At 34.8% G+C, this 14,532-nt stretch overlaps 1 non-coding gene across 1 annotated transcript; it reads left to right on the top strand.

The window, feature by feature from the left end:
* The first annotated feature begins 1,048 nt into the window (after positions 1-1,048).
* LOC149494374 (small nucleolar RNA R71) lies at positions 1,049-1,156 on the top strand. Its single transcript, XR_016322362.1, has one exon. It is a non-coding gene; the product is annotated as a small nucleolar RNA R71 (small nucleolar RNA).
* Positions 1,157-14,532: the final 13,376 nt, after the last annotated feature.

Here is a 14,532-nt window from a genome sequence, read left to right as displayed (position 1 = left end):
GCACTGCACTCCTCAGTTAACATTACTGTTCCTTGATCATCGATTTTTCGTTTCTTGCTCAGGATATCTTTTAGGAATTTAGCATAGCTAGCCATTTGAGCAAGAGCTTCAGCAAAAGGAATATTAATTTGAAGCTTTTTAAATATGTCCAGAAACTTGAGGAAGCTCTTGTCGTCTTGTGCTTGCTTTAATCTTTGTGGAAAGGGAACAGGTGGAACATAAGGTTTTACCATTTCTTATTCTTCTAGGTCAATGATGGGCACCTTTGGCCGTTCTTTTTCTTCCTTTTCTTTCCTTGGTGGTTCTTCTAATTGTTTGCCACTTCTCAAGGTGATAGCCTGCACTTGTTCTTTTGGATTCTTTTCAGTATTGCTAGGTAACGTACCTTGAGGTCGAGATGCCATCATGTTTGCAAATTGTCCTAGCTGAATCTCCAAATTTCTTATCGCAGCCTGCTAGATTTTATGGTTCTCTCTAGTTTCGTTCATGAAATCCATGTGTGATTTAGAAAGGGCAGTGAGGAGGTCATCGTGGGATTTCTTTTCTGGAGGAAGGAAACCTGGTGGTGCGTTCAAGGCATTGTTAGGATTACCATAGGATAGATTAGGATGGTTCCTTAATCTGCTATCATATGAGTTGGAATAAGGGTAATTCTTCCTTCCTTGATTCATCATATAGTTTACTTACTCCAAAGTTTGTGGATTCAAAGAATCCATAATGCATTCTCCAATTCCATGTTGTCCATTGCACCTATCACAAATTTGCATAATAGAATTCACAGGATTAGTGGTTAACATGTCCAATTTTCTTACCATATTATCCACCTTGGCATTAAGTGCTGTAATGGCGTCTATCTCATAGACTCCTGCGGTTCTTCTCCTTTCAGAATTGTTTTGGTAATGGCTGTTGCTTGCCATCTCTTCTATTAACTCATATGCTTCATCAATTCCCTTCTTTTCAAAGGATCCACCTGCAGCTGCATCTAAAGTGATTTTTGATGTTAGGACATAATGCATTATAGAAAGTTTGTACCTGTAGCCACTTAGGCAAACTGTGATGTGGGCACTTTCTCAACAAGTCCTTGAATCTTTCCCAAGCTTCATACAGGCTCTCTTGATCATGATGAGCAAATGTCATTATCTCATTGCGCAACTTTGTGGTTTTTGAGGATGGGAAGAATTTTGCTAGGAACTTTTGAGCTAATTCATCCCATGTTGTGAAACTCCCAATGGGACACGATTGTAACCAGGCTCTCGCTTTATCCCTAAGAGTGAAAGGGAAAAGTCTTAGTTTGATTGCGTCTTCAGAAACACCATTCTGTTTGAAAGTATCACAAATTTCCAGAAAATTTGTGATATGGGCATTAGGATCTTCACTAGGTAAACCCCCATATTGGATCGATGTGGAGAGCATTTGGATAATTGCGGGTTTAATCTCAAAATTATTAGCTTCCACCCTAGGTCTTGTAATACTTGAGGTTGTCCCATTCAGATTAGGTGTTGTGTAATCTGGCAAGGTACGGACTGGATTTTGAAGTGGGGGTCCGACTATGTTCTCGTTTTCGTTTTCATTTTCGTTGGCCATGTCTGCTTGTTGTTCGAGTTTTATTTCTCGTGCTTTTCTTGCAGCGTTGTGCCTACGAAAAGTTCTTTCAATTTCTGGATCAAAGATTAGAGGCTCAGTCTTCTTTGATCTTCTTTGCATAAAACACCTAAACTAATTTTTGAAAGAAAATTAAATAAAAATAAAAGAATGTCTAAATTAACAATAGGGTAATTCGTATTGATATTGATAATGCCAATCCCCGGCAACGGTGCCAAAAACTTGACAGTGATTTTCGCAAGTGTACGAAATCGCAACAAGTAGTATATAGTAAGAGAGTATCGTATCCATAGGGATTGTTTATCAAGTACCAAAATTATGTTAACCTATTATTATTTAAATGATAATAAGAAAGAATTGCTGTAGGGAAAATAAATTTGGAAGTAAACACAGGAAGAGATCAAGCACAAAATTTTGGTAAAAAGAAATCAGGGATTTAAACTACTAGGGAATTTGATTTCACTTAATTCTATCCAACTTATTTTATTAGTTTATTAATCAATTTTAATTGTAAAAGTAGGAGAAACAACCCTAGAGTTACTAACAAGCTCTCCCGATGTATTGCTAGCTATTCTAATCTAGTCTAATTACCTATATTCCACTCGTGAAATCAAACATAGATTAGATCTTTAAGTGTTGTGGTTGTTTTGTGAATTCATAACCTAAGTTTATTACTTTATGAAAACCCCCCTTGAGTCAAACCATATAGCTTCCGCGTCAAGTTATTATTCTCAAGTAATTTATTATCTTTTTCATATCAAAAACACTTCTCCCGATAGTGATTATTGAAATAATTCAATCCAAGGGAAAATTCTGCCTGGAAGCTTTACGCACAATAATAAATTATAACAAGAACAATGAAAAACAAATCTAATATTATAAATTGGAATCGAATTAAGTTACATCAAATCCCTAGTATAAGAGTTTAGCTGGACATAATAATTAAACAAAACTCAGTCATACTTGAATCAATCATCATATTTAATGATAATAATGAAAAGAAAAACAAGATGAAGAGTTTAGAAATAAAGACTGGATCACAGCTATGTGGATGGCTTCCTTGAGTCTTGGCACAAATCTTGGATGCTTGAAGTCTTTGAAGAGAGAGAGAATTATGCAGAAAATAGCAAAAAAAATGAGATCCCAACAATGAGGAGTTCCTCTCTTTATATAGAGCTCCTGAAGGCGAATCTGACTCCGTTTAGGAAATAGAATCCTTATTTAGTGCAAAATCTTCTATAGGAGATCATGACTGTTTAGGCCTTGGATTTCTTCTTAATTGGGACTCCTTTCTCTTCCAAAATAGGTCTAGGCCTTGTTTAGTACGTTTAGGAAACTCTCCGAGGCGGGCCCATGTGAGGAAAAGATTGATTTGCGTCTTTAGTTCACGCTAGTTATGCCTACGAAGCACGGGCGTGCCATTATGCATGGCTAGGGCGTGCTGAGGTCTGGAAGTTTGGCTGATGAAGCACGGGGTGTGCTAGACAAGCACACCCTGATGAATCTTTGAGGCACGGGCGTGCCACTTAGCACAGGCTGGGCGTGCTTGCTTCTGTCCTTCCCATCTGGAATTGTCATGGGCGTGCTAGACTTGACACGCCTTAATCCCCTTTAGGCACAGCCGTGCTTTTTGGCACAACCCAGACCGTGCTTACTCCTGACTCTCCCTTGATTTCCTTAGCTTTTAGCACGGTTGTGCTTTCTAGCATGGCTTGGGTGTGCTGGAGGCTGAGTATCTTGCCTTGTAATGTTGTTTTCTGTGCCAAATTCCTACAATTTTCTCTTAGATCAAGCGGGTTAAGAATCAAGGAAGCTTTGAACAAAACTATACTAAAAAATGAATTTAAAATCAAAGCAAAGTGATAAAACTTACTAAAATTCTAATAAAAACTATATTAAAAAATACTATAAAATTAATACCTATCATTAGACTACATGCCATTTTTGTATCAAACGACATATAGCTCTGACATAGCAAGTAAGCTGTGTCACGCAGCTAACGGCTGCGTCACACAGCTATGCTCTGTGACCTACTTATATAAATAGATCTTTTAATTCACGTTAAAAAACAACTTTGAACAACTGGGGACGATTTTCCAAAACCCTAAAAACGTATTGAGCGGCCACATTCTCCTCCAAAAGCTCTTTTGAGTTCGTTTGAAAGAGAATTGCCATTAGAGATGAATTTTAGGTGAATTAAACAAGAAAAAAGAGAGAACAGAGCGAATATTTAAAATCCTTGGTGACGAAGCTTCTGGATCGCCGTAACCGTCATTCATTAAGCCGTTTACAATCCCCAATCTGAGGATTAGGTAATATCTTCATACCTTTTGTGTTTTTTATTCATTAATTATTTATTTTATTGTGGTTTTGATAGTTTAATCTTAATTAGATTGCATTCTGTTCGTTTTTGGTCATTCGAAATTGTCTTGAATCATATTTAAATAAAGAAAACGCTTCAAACAAATAATTTAAAACAAAGCTCGGGCCAGAGCAGTTGCGGCACGCAGCCAGTAGATCCGTAACGGAACTGGCAGTTGCGTGACGGAACTGTTCATATCCAAAATTTCGTTTCTGTTGTCCAGAAGAACCGCGTCACGCAGCTGTTCTTCCAAAGAAAGCTGCGTGACGCAACTGTTCTAAGGTTCCAAAAACAATTTTTATTTTATTGAAAATAATGATTTTTTTTTGTACAAAAATAAAATTTAATTTTTCCCAATAAATCCGAAAATGACCAATCATGAACAGATTATAATTTAGTTAAATTTAGAATATTAAAATGTAATGATGCATGACTTTGGGTTTTAGGGTTTTCGGGTTTAATTTCGAATTGGGTAGAATGCACTTTTTAGGTCTGGTTTATAGCCCGTCTTTAACCATAAGGCAAGAGCGAGTCTTTTATTTATTTTGATTTAACTGCTTTAAGCTGGATGGTTTGAATGGTTTGAATGATTGTGGATGCAATAAATGAACTTGTTTGGGACGATTAAATTATTTTCCAATAAGAACTCAGTTCGATTCGTTCGAGTTGGGTTTAAATAAATAAATTGGCTTTTCTAACTAAAATAAATTAGAAAACATAGGTTAAAAGAGGCCGATTTTTCCCCGCGTCGGCTTCCAACGGGCCGACATACCCAATTCCCTTATCCAGAATCGCCTTGGTGCGTCTGACCAGTTTTCAAAATAATTTGGCCTTAAATAAAATTGGGTTTTAACTGAAGTCACTTTTTAATTGGAAACGGTCCCATTGCCGAAAAAAATGGGTGGCGACTCAAAATGTTTTTATAAGACCGACTTATCGGCATCGTATACCAAAAAGGTTTTTGTCACCAGTTGTTAAAAATAAAGATCATCTTCCAAACATAAAAAATTAATATCGAACGTTTTTCGGGTCGCTCGGGGGCGGTGCGAAAACACTTGGCATTTTCCATTTTGAATCGTTTCAACAATTCTCTAGTATATTTTTCTTGATTGATGAAAATTCCATTCTCACATTGTTTGATTTGAAGTCCAAGGAAGAAGTTTAATTCTCCCATCATACTCATTTCGAACTCACCCTGCATAATCTTAGAAAATTCCTTACACAGAAGATCATTAGTAGAGCCAAAGATTATGTCATCAACATAAATTTGTACAACTAGAATATCATGTGCTTTATTTTTAATAAATAGTGTTGTATCAATCTTTCCTCTTGAAAAACCATTTTCCAATAGAAACTTACTCAATCTTTCATATCAAGCTCTAGGAGCTTGCTTCAAACCATAAAGAGCTTTAGTAAGTTTTTAAAACATGAAGTTTTCAACATAAATTTTCACATCCATTTGATACAACATGAAGTTTTTAAAACATGCAAATGCATAAAGCATTCTAATGGCCTCAAGTCTAGCAGCTGGGGCAAAGGTCTCATCAAAATCGATGCCTTCTTCTTGGTTGTACCCTTGAGCCACTAATCTTGCTTTATTTCTCACAACGTTACCTTGTTCATCAAGCTTATTTCTAAACACCCATTTAGTTCCAATAACTGAATGATTTTTGAGTCTAGAAACAAGTTTCCAAACTTGGTTTATCTCAAATTGATTTAGCTCTTCTTGCATAACAAGAATCCAACTTTCATCATTTTGAGCATCTTCTAAATTTTTAGGTTCTAATTGAGAAACGAAAGCAACATTACCAAAATATCTTTTAAGTTGAGCTCTAGTCATCATCCTTTCTGAGGGATTATCCATAATGTCTTCTTGAGGATGATACTTATGAAATCGCCATTCTTTTGGTAATTGAGAATCTTCATTTTCTGTTTTTGGCATTAGACTTTCAACTATATTCTGATCTTCATGTTCTACTTCTGGTTCAGCCTAATTATCAGTGTTTTGCTCGCTTTCTGGCTGTTCTAGTTGTTCTGACTGTTCATTCTGCTTTTCATGATTAGAATCTACAACATCATCACTTTCTAATGTTCTAGATGTAGAGTCAGATTCATCAAACACAATATGAATAGATTCTTCTACAACTAGAGTCTTCTTATTAAACACTCTATATGCTTTACTATTATTAGAATATCCTAGAAAAATACCTTCATAAGATGTAGCATCAAATTTAGCAAGATAATTTTTCTCGTTATCTAGAATAAAGCATTTGCACCCGAAGATATGAAAATAACCAATATTTGGTTTTCTACCTTTGTATAGCTCATATGGAGTCTTTTTAAGTTTAGATCTTACCAAAGCCCTGTTTAGAATATAACAGGCAGTGTTAACTGCTTCTGCCCAGAAATACTTTGGTAGTTTAGAATCACTTAGCATGGTTCTGGCCATTTCTTGAAGTATTCTATTCTTGCGTTCCACCACTTCATTTTGTTGAGGTGTTCTAGGTGCTGAGAAGTTATGGAAGATTCCTGACTCGTTGCAAAAAGCATCAAATTTCTGATTTTCAAATTCTCCTTTATGATCACTTCTAATTGCCGTGATGTTGTATCCTTTCTCATTTTGTATTCTCTTGCACAGATGAACAAACATGTCATATGACTCATCCTTATTTCTAAGGAAGAGTGTCCAGGTGAATCTAGAGTAATCATCTACAATAACAAATGCATAGAATTTTCCTCCAAGACTAGAAGGAGTAATCGGACCAAATAGATCAAGGTGTAGCAATTCTAAAGGTCTAGAAGTAGAAACCATGCCCTTGGATTTAAAAGATGTTCTGGTTTGTTTGCCCATTTGACAAGCGTCACAAAAGTGATCTTTTTCAAATTTCAACTTTGGCAAACCTCTAACCAAATCTTTCTTAGACAGTTTAGAAATAAGGTGCATGCTTGCATGTCCAAGTCTTCTATGCCATAACCAACTAAAATTATCAACAAAAACTAAACATATATCCTGGTTATGCATATCAGAGAGATCTACTAGGTATATATTTCCAAACCTTTTTCCAACGAATAAGGTTTTATTATCATGCATGTTCTGAACTTCACAATGAGAAGGTTCAAAGATCACTCTTCTATTTTTATCACAAATCTGACTCACACTTAACAAGTTATAATGTAATCCTTCTACTAAGCATACATCTTCTATTGAAGGATTAGAACCTACCACACCAATACCAACGATTTTACCTTTTGCTTTGTCTCCAAAGCTTACCGTACCTCCCTTTTTCTTTTCTAATCTGGTGAACTTCTTTTTGTCACCAGTCATATGCCTAGAGCAAGCGCTGTCCATATACCACATTTTTGTCTTCAGCTCACTCCTTAGGCACACCTGAAAAGATCAAGCAGATTTAGGTACCCAACTCATATTGGGTCCTGGAGGGTTAGTTGTAACAGGTGCATTTAGCTTACTATGATTTTTCTTTCTGTTGAAACTTTGATGTTCTAAAGTCACAACATTAGAAATAGCATTTTTCTTATTAGAAACACGATTCAGTTTAGAAATGCTATCATAGCTAGAACTTGTCTTCTCTTTAGAAAATGATTCTGAAATTGATTTTAGAATTCTAATCTCAGTTTTCAAAGATTTATTTTCAGAATTCAGATTTTTACATTTTTCTCCAAGAAGTGTCAGATTTTCAGAAAATCGATTATTATTATTTTTGAGATCTTTGATTTCTGTAATGAGATCTTTGCATGTAATTTCTTGATAAAAAACATCTTTTAAATGATTACTTTCAGACTTTAATTTTCTGAAATCTTCTTTTAGAACTTTATGCTTTCTAACCAGCTTTTCAAACTCATTGCAAAGATTATTGTAAGTATCTAGAAGATCATTTTCTGATTCAAGTTCAGAAATACTTACAGTGCTTTCTTCATGCTTCTGAACAGTTGCATTTGTTTCGCTGATTTCAGCTTTCTGTGTTGAAGTCAGAATACTGATTTCTTTGGAGTCAGAATCGATAGTAGCCATTAGACAGATATTAGCAATTTCTTCTTGATCACTGTGGCTTTCAGGATTAGAATCATCTGAATCACTCCAAGCAGCTACAAATGCCTGCTTCAGCTTCTCTTTCGTTGACTTCTTTTTCAATTTAGGACAATTTGGTTTGATATGTCCGGGTTTGTTGCATTCATAACAAACCACTTCAGAAGGTTCTTTCTTAGGTAAGTTACTATTTTTGGGTGGAAAGTTCTTTTTGTTAAACTTTTTCTGTGGCCTTCCACTCTTTCTATAGAACTTTTTGAATCTTTTAACAACAAGTGCTAAATCATCACTATCAAGATCGGAAGAACTTTCTTCACTAGAATCCACTCTCAAAGCCAGTCCTTTCTTTTTCTTATCTTCTATAGTCAAAAAAGATTTCATTTTTTCTGAAACAAGAGCTCCTATAAGATAATCATAAGTGACAGGAGTCTCTTTGTAATTCATGACAGTTCCTATAGAATCCCATTTTTTAGGTAGAATTCTAAGGATTTTCTTAACAAGCTCATCTTCTGAAATTTCCTTACTGAGAGTTCTCAAAGGATTAACTATATTAGTAAATCTAGAATTTAACTCTGTAATAGTTTCTCCTTCTTTCATACTAAACATTTCATATTCTCTCCAAAGGATATTTATTCTGGATTCCTTTACTCTATCTGTACCCTCATAGGTAACTTTACGTTTTTCCCATACTTTTGTCGCCGATTTACATCCAAACACTTTGTTATATTCTATTGCATCTAAAGCACAATGAAGAATATTGATAGCTTTTGCATTTATAGCAAAATCATTCCAATCAGCATCTGTATATTCTTCTTCTGTTTTTCTAACAATCTCATCTCCTACAACTTTCATGGGAATACGAGGACCAGTGATAACATTCCTCCAGCAGTTTATATCAACTGATTTCATGAAGTTCTCCATTCTAGTTTTCCAATAAGAGTAATTAGAACCATTGAACAAAGAGGGTCTAGAAACAGATTGACCTTCTAATGAAGTAAGAGGAAGTGAGGTTGCCATGGGATCTTATCTCTTAAGCAGTTAAGCTTCGGTAAGTCAAGAGCTAAGGCTCTGATACCAGATTGTGGGTCCCGTATGAGTATGGCACAACCCAAGAGGGGGGTGAATTGGGTTTTCTAAAAATACTTTAGAATTAAAAACAGAATACCAAATTCTAAGTGCAGCGAAAAAATATAGAACTTATGAGAATAGATTAAGAATTAGAACTTCCTCACAATGTTCTATTTATAGAGAATAGAAAGACTATGCAAAGTGCAGCTATTAATTAGAACTGCTTCACAATGTCTTATTCAATATTAGAACTTCTTTATGACGGAAAGCTATAGAATTTAGAACTTCCTCATAAAGTTTAGAAAAACATATAAGACTGTGTGAGAGACAGTTATTGAAATTAGAACTTCTTCACAGGGCCTTAACCAGGTTTAGAAAACAAATTAGAAACCCAAGTAGTGAAATATACTGTAAATAGAAGAACTGTTTAGAACTTGGTATATTCACTTATCAGAATTCCAGAGTTCTAATATTCAGAAAAGATAAGACTTATTCCAGTTTTAGAACATCAAATCATTAACCAATATTAGCATTTCTAAAATATAAACAGAAGTGTAATAAAAGCAGTATCAAGCAAAACTTTAGAAATTAAAAAGATTAACACAGTGATTTATAGTGGTTCGGCACTAACTCGCCTACATCCACTCCCCAAGACTCATCTTGAGATCCTCAACTATGTTATCTCTTTTTCAAGGGTAAGAGACAGACCAACAGTACAAGGTAATAGATCAACACCTAGATCTACCCTTTATCCCACTAGATTTTCCAAAGGTTCTAGTTAACCTCAACCCTTTCTGTTTTTGGCAGAGTACAGAAACTCAATTCAAGACATTTAGAATCTCACACAAGGAGAAGGTCGCTTGATAACCTCTTTCACAATAGCTTCTAACCTAAGCTATTACACAATTGTTTATCAAATAAAAACCTGTCTACTATAGATTACAGAATCTAAATAGACAGAAAGAAATGCACATATAAGCACAGGAAAAACAGTTTATCAGATTAGAAAATCGTTTAGAACACAAAACCGTTTTTCAAAAGTAGTTAATCAAAATTCTTTTCTCTTTAAAGATAAAAACGTGAAGTGTAAAGATGAAAAGAAAAATGGACGGTAGAGAGTAAGTTTTGAGAGATAAAGATGTGATCAATGAGAGAGTGCTCTTAAAACGAAAACTCTTACTTCCTCATAGTTCAAAACGTGGAAGCTCCTTTTTATAGAGAGATATGTAGCTCTCGTTTTTGGAAAGAGAATATTTCATTTTGAAATCAGAATATCTTTTTTCCTTATTTAGAATATACGAAAATCTTAGTTACCAAAAAGTTTTATTTTATCGTTTTGGTAAGAGAATAGAAAACGATTTTTCTTCCCTTAAACATAAAGACTTTCGAAAGCATTATTTGAAAAATATTTTTCGAAGAGATACTACTTACTAAAAACGAAAAGATACAATCTTTATTCGTTTTAGGTAAGAGAATAAATAAAAATCCTTTAGATCTTCAAAGATAATTTCCGAAAAAGAAAGTGTATGATTTATTACCAAAATTGCTAGAGACATAATCTCTTTAATTTTAGGTAATTAAATCATTTTGATTTTAAAGAATATTTTCAAAAACAAATTTTTGACAAACGAATTTATTTTTGAAGAATCTAATTTTCGAAAAATATTTTGAATGAGAGAAAAATTAGTTTATGTGCTTATAGATGAATTTAATCTCTATCCTACAATATATCCTAAATAAAAACCTAACCACTAAGGTCTTCGGACATCTTCACATACAATGTAGGACTTGCCTTGTACGTTTTCTTTCCATAAGAATTCCGCATAAAATAATATTCGCACAAATAACATAATTTAAATTTATTTGTTTTTAATCATCAAAATCTGAGATTAGAAATTGACCCTTGAGCGAACATTTTTCTCCTACTGTCCAACTACATATCTTATATGCTTTTAGACCTCTACTGACAACTTGGACCCACTAGTCTAATATAGTCCAACTTCAAATTCAATCATGCACAATTTTTGTATTAATGGCTAAGATTAAAATTCAGACATCCAACGATCCAAATAAAAATGGGCAATCATTTTGCCAATCCCAAGACCACCTACCATCTACCCACAAGGCTAGGAAAATTAATTGCTATTCTAACATATTACCTTTATATTATTTTTAGAACAGTATCTTGTTACTCTCTCCAATATCTCTCGGTGAAAGTGAAAGTAACAAGACGGTTTTCTCCTACTGTCCACATACACAACTTATATACTTTTAGACCTCTACAGATAACTTGGACCCACTAGTCTAATATAGCCAAACTTCAAATTCAATTCTGCACAATTTTTGTATGAACGGCTAAGATTAAAATTCAGACATCCAACGATCCAGATCAAAATGGGCAGTCCTTTATCCAACGCCCAGACCACCTGCCCTCTACCAACAAGGCTAGGAAAATTAATTGCTATTCTGACATACTACCTTTATATTATTTTTAGAACAGTATCTAGTTACTCTCTCCAATATCTCTCGGTGAAAGTGAAAGTGACAAAACATTTTTCTCGTACTGTCCACCTACATACCTTATATGCTTTTAGACCTCTACTGACAACTTGGACCCACTAGTCCAATATAGTCCAACTTCAAATTCAATCACGCACAATTTTTGTATCAACGGCTAAGATTAAAATTCAGACATCCAACGATCCAGATTAAAATGGGCAGTCCTTTTGCTAATACCCAGACCACCTACCCTCTACCCACAAGGCTAGGAAAATTAATTGTTATTCTGACATATTACCTTTATATTATTTTTAGAACAGTATCTTGTTACTCTCTCCATTATCTCTTGGTGAAAGAGAAGCTAACTAAACATTTTTCTCCTACTGTCCACCTGCATACCTTATATGCTTTTACACCTCTACTGACAACTTGGACCCACTAGTCTAATATAGTCCAACTTCAAATTCAATCCTGCACAATTTTTTGTTTCAACGGCTAAGATTAAAATTTAGGTATCCAACGATCAAGATTAAAATGGGCAGTCCTTTTGCCAAAGCCAAGACCACCTACCCTCAACCCACAAGGCTAGGAAAACTAATTGCTATTCAGACATATTACCTTTATATTATTTTTAGAACAAGATCTTGTTACTCTCTCCAATATCTCTCGGTGAAAGTGACAGTAACAAGACCTTTTTCTCCTACTATCCACCTACATACCTTATATTCTTTTAGACCTCTACTGATAACTTGGAACCATAAGTCTAACATAATCCAACTTAAAGTTCAAACCTACACAATTTTAATATCAACGGCTAAGATTAAAATTAAAACATCTAACGATCCAAATTAAAATGGGCAGTACTTTTGCCAATGCCCAGACCACCTACCCTCTACCAACAAGGCTAGGAAAATTAATTGCTATTCTGACATACTACCTTTATATTATTTTAAGAATAGTATCTTGTTACTTTCTCGAATATCTCTCGGTCAAAGTGAAAGTAACAAGACATTTTTCTCCTACTGTCCACCAACATACCTTATATGCTTTTAGACCTCTACTGAAAACTTAGACCCACTAGTCTAATATAGTCCAACTTCAAATTCAATCCTGGACAATTTTTGTATCAATGGCTAAGATTAAAATTTAGATATCCAACGATCCAGATTAAAATGGGCAGTCCTTTTGCCAATGCCCAAACCACCTAACGTCTATGCACAAAGCTAGGAAAATTAATTGTTATTCTGACATATTGCATTTATATTATTCTTAGAACAGTATCTTGTTACTCTCTCCAATATCTCTCGGTGAAAGCGAAAGTAACAAGCCATTTTTCTCCTACTGTCCACTTACATACCTTATATGCTTTTAGACCTCTAGAGACAACTTGGACCCCTAATATAGTTCAAGTTCAATCCTACACAATTTTTATATCAACGGCTAAGATTAAAATTCAGACATCCAACGATCCAGATTAAAATGGGCAGTCCTTTTGCCAATGACCAGACCACCTCCCCTCTACCCACAAGGCTAGGAAAATTAATTGCTATTTTGAAATATTACCTTTATATTATTTTTAGAACCGTAAATTGTTACTCTCTCCAATATCTCACGGTGCAAGTGAAAGTAACAAGACATTTTTCTCCTACTGTCCACCTACATACCTTATATGCTTTTAGACCTCTACTGACAACTTGGACCCACTAGTCTAATATAGTCCAACTTCAAATTCAATCATGCACAATTTTTGTATCAACGGCCAAGATTAAAATTCAGACATCCAACGATCCAGATAAAAATGGGCAGTCCTTTTGCCAAAGCCAAGACCACCTACCCTCAACCCACAAGGCTACGAAAATTAATTGCTATTCTGACATATTACCTTTATATTATTTTTAGAACAAGATCTTGTTACTCTCTCCAATATCTCTCGGTGAAAGTGAAAGTAAGAAGACCTTTTTCTCCTACTGTCCACCTACATACCTTATATTCTTTTAGACCTCTACCGACAACTTGGAACCACAAGTCTAAGATAGTCCAACTTCAAGTTCAAACCTACACAATTTTTATATCAACGGCTAAGATTAAAATTCGGACATCCAACGATCCAGATTAAAATGGGCAGTCCTTTTGCCAAAGCCCAGAGCACCTACCCTCAACCAACAAGGCTAGGAAAATTAATTGCTATTCTGACATAATACCTTTATATTATTTTTAGAACAGTGTCTAGATACTCTCTCCAATATCTCTTGGTGAAAATGAAACTAACAAGACATTTTTCTCCTACTGTCCAACTACATACCTTATATGCTTTTAGACCTCTACGGACAACTTGGACCCACTAGTCTAATATAGTCCAACTTCAAATTCAATCGTGCACAATTTTTGTATCAATGGCTAAGATTAAAATTCAGACATCCAACGATCTAAATTAAAATGGGCAGTCCTTTTGCTAATACCCAGACCACCTACCCTCTACCCACAAGGCTAGCAATATTAATTGCTATTCTGACATATTACCTTTATATAATTTTTAGAACAGTATCTTTTTAGTCTCTCCAATATCTCTCGGTGAAAGTGATGCTAACTAGACATTTTTCTCCTACTGTCCACCTGCATACCTTATATGCTTTTACACCTATACTGACAACTTCGACCCACTAGTCTAATATAGTCCAACTTCAAATTCAATCTCACACAATTTTTGTATCAACGGCTAAGATTAAAATCCAGACATCCACTGATCTAAGTTAAAATGGGCAGTCCTTTTGCCAATGCCCAGACCACCTACCCTCTACTAACAAGGCTAGAAAAATTTATTGCAATTCTTACATACTACCTTTATATTATTTTTAGAACAGTATCTTGTTACTCTCTCCAATATCTCTCTGTGAAAGTGAAAGTAACAAGACATTTTTCTCCTACTGTCGACCTACATACCTTATATGCTTTTAGA

This window comes from Jatropha curcas, chromosome 8 (assembly GCF_041381405.1).
Source record: "Jatropha curcas cultivar XTBG-Jc1 chromosome 8, XTBG_Jcur_1.0, whole genome shotgun sequence".
NCBI classification, from domain to species: Eukaryota; Viridiplantae; Streptophyta; class Magnoliopsida; order Malpighiales; family Euphorbiaceae; genus Jatropha; species Jatropha curcas.
This window is presented reverse-complemented; position numbering and strand designations above follow the sequence as displayed.